This window comes from Choristoneura fumiferana, chromosome 12 (assembly GCF_025370935.1).
Source record: "Choristoneura fumiferana chromosome 12, NRCan_CFum_1, whole genome shotgun sequence".
NCBI lineage: Eukaryota > Metazoa > Arthropoda > Insecta > Lepidoptera > Tortricidae > Choristoneura > Choristoneura fumiferana.
The window spans coordinates 2872419-2881546 of NC_133483.1; the positions used below are offsets into that span (position 1 = coordinate 2872419).

The 9128-nt window shown below is 35.0% G+C and overlaps 1 protein-coding gene and 1 long non-coding RNA gene across 4 annotated transcripts in view; both read right to left on the reverse strand.

Annotated features, from left to right (window-relative positions):
- LOC141433103 (cardioacceleratory peptide receptor-like) overlaps window positions 1-9128 on the reverse strand; it is a 238036-nt gene that overhangs the window by 197866 nt on the left and 31042 nt on the right. The gene's annotated exons all lie outside the window — the stretch shown is intronic.
- On the reverse strand, window positions 3551-6325 carry LOC141433751 (uncharacterized). 2 transcript variants are annotated; one of them, XR_012451945.1, is made up of 4 exons: window positions 5968-6325; window positions 5256-5361; window positions 4719-4777; window positions 3551-4138 (listed from the first exon to the last, which is right to left on the reverse strand). It is a non-coding gene; the product is annotated as an uncharacterized lncRNA (long non-coding RNA). The 2 variants fall into 2 exon arrangements; XR_012451944.1 differs by lacking the exons at window positions 3551-4138; window positions 4719-4777 and having other exon boundaries at window positions 5008-5361.

Sequence of the window (9128 nt, forward strand, 5' to 3'; positions counted from 1 at the left end):
CCGTAAAAAATAACTTTTTTGTGCTAGACAATTGCCTAGGATTGATCAGTCTTGCAAAACTAAGATCAAATTCCTTTGCGAAAGAAAAAAAATAAGCAGCCAATTTCGTTTTCGCGTCATCTTTTGAAGCTTTGACTTTGAAACCCAAGCTTAACCTAACCTAACCTAAAACATTATAGCAAAACGTGATTCCCTCACACAATTTGCAAAGGATTATTCAAATACTCATATCGAGGGTTCCATGGTCAAACCCGATAAGTCGAAATAATTGACTGTTGAAAAATTAACAATCTATGTAAAAGCTTAAATTCGATTAGATCAAGTTATTGGGTTTGACCAGGGAACCCTCGATATTTACTTTTGTCACATTCTATTGGGATTCTGGATCGTCAAACATTAGTAATGCGCATTTTTGTGGATCACGAATTTCAATTACGTTATTAACATGAGATAACACACATCATACGCCATGGTGCCAAATAAATTTAAAGACCAGAGGCCTCATTGTTTCCACCACTTCTTTCTGTCACACGGTATTACGGGAATAGATTGACTTGGCAATTGCACTAAACAATCTAATTTAATATAATATGTATTACTTGTGAGATACATTGTGTTTGGGGAGTTGGGCCTCCGGATCTCCCACTCACCGCACGAAACACAGTAGCAAAACTACTATTTCACGCCGGTATTCTGTGGGAGTGTGGTACTAACCCGGTCGAGCCGGCCCATTCGTCCTGCAGCCAGCAAGCGGTTACAGTGAGGCTCTACCACACAAAACCTACCCACCTTCAGCGGAGCAAGGATAGGTTAATAAAGCGTTTTTATTAGCGTTTGAGGACTGGCCGAGTGGTCATAGAACCTGACTATAAAGCTTGAGGTCCCGAGTTCGATTCCCGGCAAGGTCAGATATTTGTATGAACAATACGAATGTTAGTTCTCGGGTCTTGGACGTTTACTATGTGTTTAAGTATGTATTTATCTATATAAGTATGTTTATCCGTTGCCTAGTATCCATAGTAGAAGCTTTGCTTAGTTTGGGACTAGGTCAATACGGTATTTGACAACTCCTGATTTTGCCATATCTTAATATTATTATGAAAATATAGATAAACAGATAGTGTTTAGCGAAAAGAAAATTTAAATCGGTTGAAAATTGGATTTATAGTGATTTTTTGAAAAATCTATATACCTGTCTCTTTCTCAAACGCTTTTCTCTATGCAGCAAGTATGGCGGTACTGGCGTGTGACGTCACATGCCAGTATGTCTTTCTCTGTCTAATCTTGAATTTCAAACCTTTATAACTTTGTTATTTGTAAAGGTAGCTTAAAAATTGTTTTTCTATTCGATAACAGGCATTGTGTAGTTTTAATTTATAAAACATACAAAATAGTCAAATACCGTATTGGTGTCAAGTGTCCCATGATATGAATTTATTTATTTATTGGTTCATGAGTAAAACTTTCCTCGCAACGCATCCTCACTTAAATCTCTGAGGGCCTACTCCGAAGTTCGAAAATCGAAGTTCGTATCGTACCGTCCCTCTCGCTCTCGTATAAAATAGTATAAGTGTCAGAGGAAAACACCCAAGACTCGAGAACAAACATTTGATTTTTTTTTCATTTAAATATCTGCCCCCACCGGAGACCGAATCTGGAACTTCAAGCTTCGTAGTCAGGTACTCTAACCTCTGAGTTATAATGGTCGTCTATACACAAACACCAAGGCAACATAATGACTGCACATTTAAAGCTGCACACAATTATTAATATAATGACCCGGATAATAGTGGCTTATTTGCTGGTCTATGTTTCGTTTAAGTCTTATTTTCTTAAGTTTTTTATTTTCTATATTGTACCGTTTTTTGCCCAAATAAACATTAAACATTAAACATAACTCACGTCTTAAATCGAGTTTAGCTCGACATGTTATTTAATATGAGTGAGTCTCACGGTAGTTTCATGTTCAAAACTGCACACAATTGTTTGTTTATGTGTTTTATACCTTCAAAGCCTTTGTGTAAATGGACACGACGCGATGATTAAGGTGACGCATCGCTAAACAATTAATCGAAAACAGAGCGTTTGTACCCCGCAACCCGCTCACACCCCTCTATTTTTTACGTGGCTTGCGTGTCACAGTCGACCGTATGTTACACTGACAGCGCCTAGACAGCGCGCTAAAACAGACAGAGACGTCTTAGAGTTGCCCTTACAACTTTTTTTAGTTTTTTTGCAAATAGCAGTAGGTAATGAAATCACGAGTATTTTTAACTGACTTCAAAAAAAGGAGGAGGTTATCAATTCGGTTGTATTTTCTTTTTTTATGTTTGTTACCTCAGAACTCCGTCATTCGTCTAGTAATGCTTTCAATTAGGTCCCATATGCACCAAATCAGGATCTGATGATCGGATCCTAAGGAAATCGAGGGAAGACTTCAAATATTGTTGGGACACCTATGGTAATTTCGATATCTTTAGTAGTAACTTGTGCATTTGCTCTTGAAAATCTTCATTTCGTGAAGTGGAACTGATGATGAAGACCACATTTGACCAACCGAGCTACTACTCGATAACAAGTACCTCACGGGTTGAATTTCAATGACTTTAACACAGTTGCTAAGCAATTTAAGTTAATCGTAATGCATATGGTGAAATGGAACGGGTGACGATGCACCAGGACTCCTCAATAATGAAAGTCTCTGCATCGGAAAAAGCAATTTCTTAGATCTTTTACACTGAAAGGCGTGAAAAAAAAAATATAACGAAAAATTGAACCGACTACAAAAAACCATGAAAATAATTTTCTACCATTCAGAAGTCGGTGCCTCAGCACGAGCCAGCAGGAGTAATTGAAGCCCAATATACTCGTATAGTATGTAGGTGAGGTAGACGACTATATAGGTCCACTCCTGCTGGCTCGTGCTGAGGCACCGATTTCTGAATGGTAGAAAATTATTTTCATGGTTTTTTGTAGTCGGTTCAATTTTTTATTCTTATGGAACTATTTTACAAAATTTTATTAACTTGCAATATTTGTATTGTGTGTTGTTGTTTGTAAAATCTTGCAAGTGAATTTTGACTCACTTCTAGTGGTCTGATTGACGTGGAATTTGGCATAGGTACTTATGTGGGGTGGATGACAGTGCAAGTACAATCCACAAAAAGCACAGTCGACAAGAGCTTGTATTAAAAATTAAATTTATAGATTTCGCCTGCCACCATAATATATTGTCCATTTGATAGTAAGTAGGTTGAGACCCATTAGACATAAGAAATCTCGGGCCGTAAATGTAGGCAAGTACTGCAGAGCAAAAAGTAAATAATACAAACATACGGTTTTACAGGTAATTTTTTATATTTATCTTTTTTAATATTAATATTTTACTTATTTACACTTAACACAGTTATTTACTAATTTACATAGGTATTTATATTTTACATTTTACTTATTTATATTAAAAAATATTATTTACACAAACATTATTAAAAGACAACACAATCATTTATAGCCGTTTGTTAATTCATTTAGATCTACAAGATCTGCCAATGGCTGTATTTAACCAATAACTTCTATAAACAGCTCGAAGAGGGCGTTGTTAAACTAGTATATAAGGAGATAACTCTTAGAAATAAAGGCCTTTTTTCCGCCATCACCGCCGGCAACGGTCGGCACCAAACAATTAATCTGTATTTTATTCTTCCCAGAATTAAGATTGGTTTTTGGAGTCTTTTTGTATTTTTTTTATTTCAACTCCAAATTTTGTTACTTTTACGATCATCCCGTAAAATCCACATCGAAAATACAAACTGAAACATAGATCAGAAAAATCAGGAAAGCGCTGGTCTCTTTTTCTGGTTTTTCCGTGCATCTATGTTTGTTTGTATTTCCCAGAATTACCCAAATTTAACACCGTTATTATTCGGAAACTGACATAACATAATTTGAGTTGTCAACGTTAGCTACACACCGAAAACTCAGATTGCAAGCCTACTCGTACTTGATTTTCAGAAACTAATTTCATTATAGCTAATCTGCAATCAAACGAACACTTATGCTGAGAAAGTTTTACAAGTTCCATTATAAAATGATTAAAATCAATTATTCGGTGCCCCAAATCTTGATTTTCGGTCTCAATCTGAAACAAACGTTTATTTTACTCTAGATATTGTAAGGGTCAACTTTTTATTTAAGGTTCAACTGTGTTATTTTTAGTACAATACAAATATTCGTAACACCACAGATCAGTACGGTCAGCATCAAAAGTAGCTGCGTATTTTTAAACTTTGTCGTTATACAACAACGTACTTACACCATACAAATTTGGCAATATCCTAATACGACAAAGTAAAAAAATGATCCGCTACTTTGGGTGCTGACTATACAGTGAAATCACAGTAAAAAAAGGCAAAGTAGAAAAAAGCTGTCTTATATCTTTAAAATTAACCTTTTTAGAACCTAAGTACAAAACAATACAATACTCCGACTCTTTATTGTACACCAAAGTATAAGTACATTCGTTTACTGGCTTTAAGTTAATACAAAACTTACTGATACTTCAGATGCGCATTCTAATACTATGTTGAGAGATGAGTTATTTTTCTCACATTATATTTCTATCTATAATAGAAAAAAAAAAACATTTTTACAAGTTTCAAACCAAAAAATATGATCTTTATTCTGCTCACGTAAAAATTGGCAATAAAAGAAATACTTACTGTAGCTGTAGACCTACATAGTTTCTTCAAGAAGGTCCTTATTATTTTTATCTGCAGTCCTTAAATAAATTTTCTTATTTATAAACTTGAATTTGTTTTTAATTATACTATAATTACTATGTAGGTAGGTAGGCGTTTTCAAAAAAAAGTGTACCTTTTCTTTCAAAATGTATTTAATTTTTTCATATAAACTTTATGAGTCAGTTTTGTGACGCCCATACCGAGTGTATGAAAAAAAAAACGTTACAAAACTGTCATTTTTGATAGGGACTTTTTTTTAAACCATCGGAATCGATTGTACTTTTGATTCTGAGAAGGAAAAACTATATTTTTCCAAAATTGAAAAAAAAGAATGAATACGCTTTTTTGTGAAAACGCCCAGGTAGGTACTAAAATCTTACGAGATTAATACATTTTGTAACTGCATACATTGGCGAATTTTCTCGTTTTCTAAAGAAACGAAATTAAAATGAAGCGATATTAACTTGAGTTTATATTCAAAGTAAGTAGATCTTTAAAATTAATATGGATACATACCACTACATACCCTTGCATAAAATCGATTGACATTGTTTTATTTCCACCTAAATTCGAAGACGGCTCCATGACTTTATTCTCAGAACTTTGTTCTAATGATTGCTTCCTGAAAGATAATAATGTATTTTTATTATTTGTGTTACTGCTTATTGAAATATGAATAGTTTTGTAAGTATAGTCAATGGCTTTTTGTACAAACACTGAATTGCAATAATTAAAGGAATAAAATCGATTTTCTACAGTACCTTTAGATTTCTAAAGTTTAGAAGTTAATGTTTTCGCGTACTTAGGTACTTGCACTTCACTATTGGTTCACACACATACTTTAGAATATTTTTAACTATTAATTACCTTACCTACCTACCTTCTTACCTATCTAAAAAGTAGGTAAGTACTTAGGTATTACCTATTATACTCGTATAAAACTAGAAGCAGATAGGGAATATTACTGCAATGTTCTGCCGTCAGAATGCAGCACTAGCACAAACCGTAATCGAATGCCTTTTAAATGTCCGTAAGATACCAAAATATCACATTATATCAATAAAATTTTGGAAATATAGCTCTGTTACTTTCGATGTAAATATCATATTATTTTGTTAGTATGTCATATGTCATGAACCGTCATGGCGACAAACTAAGAACTGACGTTGTCATGGCGATTTGTTTACGTTTTGTGCCAGTGAACTGTAGAAATATAATGATTACTCACCTTTTCTTAATCATAACCATACATTTATGAATTAAACAACCTTTCTTTTTCCTTTTTGAAGATCCGACATTTTTTTCCCATTTATTGCTCGGTATTATTTTATATGCGATCGATGGCGCGTGGCAGTTCGACTAGCATAGGTCCGTCGCTGACAACGCCGGCGGCGGTCTGAGGCATGCGCTGAGAGGGGACTGGTTTCATAGGGTTTCATACAAAATACGAGCGCGCGCTAGCTTATATTAAAATGTCGTAAGCGACAAAACGGTTTTTGTCGTTTCAACTACAAATTACAATTTAATAAAATAAAATCCAACTTGAAGGTTGAAGTATGGGTTAAAACTAATTTAATATGAAAATTTGGAATCTTAATTGATCTGGGTTGCCTGTAACAAGCAAATCCCTGTCTTACAAGAGGTATCTTTGATATTTTTTTCTGTGCTATAAAATTTTACGAATCGTGTTTCGGCAACTTGGAAAACAAAGTCATTGAAATGAAGAATCAGGTTTTCAAATATCACTTTGATATGTTTTGTAATTGCTGAGATAAAACTAGATGTTTTTCACCAAAATGCCCAATTCGTCGTCTTAAGGGGTGGATTTTTATTATAACTACTCCAAAAACCCTCAGCTAAGAAATAATCGCAACCTTCTATACTTAAAAGGTTTTTAGAGCGGTGTTCATTTGTTATAACAATTTATTATTCTGTAGGTGGATTATGAACATGAACTACCGTTAGACTCACTCATATTAAATGATATTGTAACGGTTAACTCACGTCTTAAACCGAGTTTAGCTCGACAAGTCGCGCGAGCAGAGCGGTGGCGCGTCGTGTGCGTGTTGCGGCAGCCGCCGAGTCGCGTGCTCCTGAGAAGAAGGGCTACGAAATAGCCCGAAACAGCCGAGCTAAACTCGGTTTAAAGACGTGAGTCCGTTACAATATCATTTAATATGAGGTGGATTATGGGTTTTATTAAAATACCGCCAGACTCGAGTAAAGACCCGCTGCTTCGCACACATACCGGTGTCGCCTGTAATATGAGCAAGTAATTAAAACATAGATCATTACTCTAATTTATTGAATCAGGCGTCCATATCAATGAACTAAAAGTATTTCCTTGCTCACCCGCGACCTTACGATACCATATCAATGAACTAAAATAATTTCCTTGCTCACCCGCGACCTTACGATAAATCGCGATCATAAGGTCGCGGTGTGAGCAAAGAAATTCTAGTTCATAGATCATACTCGTCAAACTAAACAACATTAGTTCCGCGACTTTCAAAAATAATGCAGTCTTATGATTATCCCGTTTTCATACAAAATTAAATACTGTTTGTTATCAATGTACGCCACCCTAGTACCTACCCAACTGGCGTCGTCTGTCACGCTACAAACATAAGCATTTTGCTTTACATTTCTTCTTCGAATAAACTTTAAAATGTAAAAAAATTAATAAAAAAAAAATATTTTTAAAAGTCGCTGAACTAATTTGGTTCAGTTTGATAAGTACGATCAAGTTTTAATTATTTGCTCGTATTACAGACCACACATGGTTTAGCAATCATCAGATCTGGTATTCGCAATGCATACAAAGTGTTAATTAAATACCTAACTGAAAACTGAAATAACTGAAGTAGTTTGTTCAGAATCGAGAGTAGTATCGATTACATTATGTTTAAAATTAGGTTGTGTTTGTGTTCTTAAATCCCTTTTTCATTGTGCCCAGTCTAAAAAGTTACGTCTGCAACAGGCGCCAATCCCTACTATATTAATAAACAATCCCTACTATCCCTACTAATATTATAAATGCGCGAAGTAACTGTCTGTCTGTCTGTCTGTCTCTGTCTGTCTGTCTGTCTGTCTGTCTGTCTGTCTGTCTGTTACGCTTTCACGTCGAAACCACTGAACCGATTTTGATGAAATTTGGTATATAGATATTTTGAACCCCAAGGATCAACATAGGATACCTTTTATTCCGGGTAGAGGGCGCCACCGCGCGATAACCTAGATCCGCGCAGACGAAGTCGCGGGCTTAAGCTAGTAAAAGATATTTTAGCGAGCTTGCATACTATTTAAATACTGGCCGGTTTGCTGCCATTTTGTGATTTTTTCTTTTGAAAACGTCAAAGCGCAACTGCCAAACATATAATGAGTGTAGAGTTAGAAATTAAGTATAATTACTGTTTTAGCAAAACATACCACGAGCACAAAACATACGAATATCTTTTAAAATAATGAAGGTATTCAAAAATAATGCAATCAACTAACTTTGATTTTTGGGGTGTCTGAGGTTTTCAGTTATTTAATTAACACCTTGTATAGATAGAGTCACAACTATTTTAGTTATAGCGATGTCCCTGTCTGGCGTGAATCTAGTTTTTATCTATAGTAACTGGACTCATACCGCTGTGTCAGTCTGAACAGACTACAAATAACAGCGGTTTCATGCTCATTTTATAATAAATATAATAATACCCTGAGTTTGCTACATATAAAACGAGCCTATCAGTCTCTCGAAGCCGGCAACGCACCTGTGGCACCCCTCGTGTTGGCAGGTGTCCATGGGCGGCCGTGATTGCTTCCCATCAGGTGACCCACATGCTCATTTTCCTCCTCTTATATAAAAAGTACGTAAACCTCTGATATGGAAACAAAAGGCAAAGTGCAAGTCGGACCCGGTTTCGTACATCTTTATAAAATCAAATTGACTCTAGGTTGGTATCATCAGCCAAATATGTGGTCTATAAATTTTTAAACAAGTTCCCATCAAATGAATATGTCGCTAAAGTCAAACCTTCAAGTTGATAGACACGCCTTTTGGCATTATTGTTTTATGACAAGCAAACGATTAGTAATTTTAGGTGTGGAGACCACATATTGGGCTGATGGTACCTGTTTATACAGTACAGCTTTTCGTCCTATCAATTTTACGGTTAAACATAAAAATCTCAAACTCAATGACAAATAATAGAGAAAATACCACTTTATAATATTATCAACAAATAATGAAAACTGGTCAAGCGTCAATCGGTCTTAGGGAAAAACATTTAAATTTGTTGGATTTGTTTATTTTTATTTATTTATTCAAGCCATAAATTGTGTTATAAGGATAATAATACGTTTCTTATTTAAATGGACCCAACTTAATTCTCTAATTTT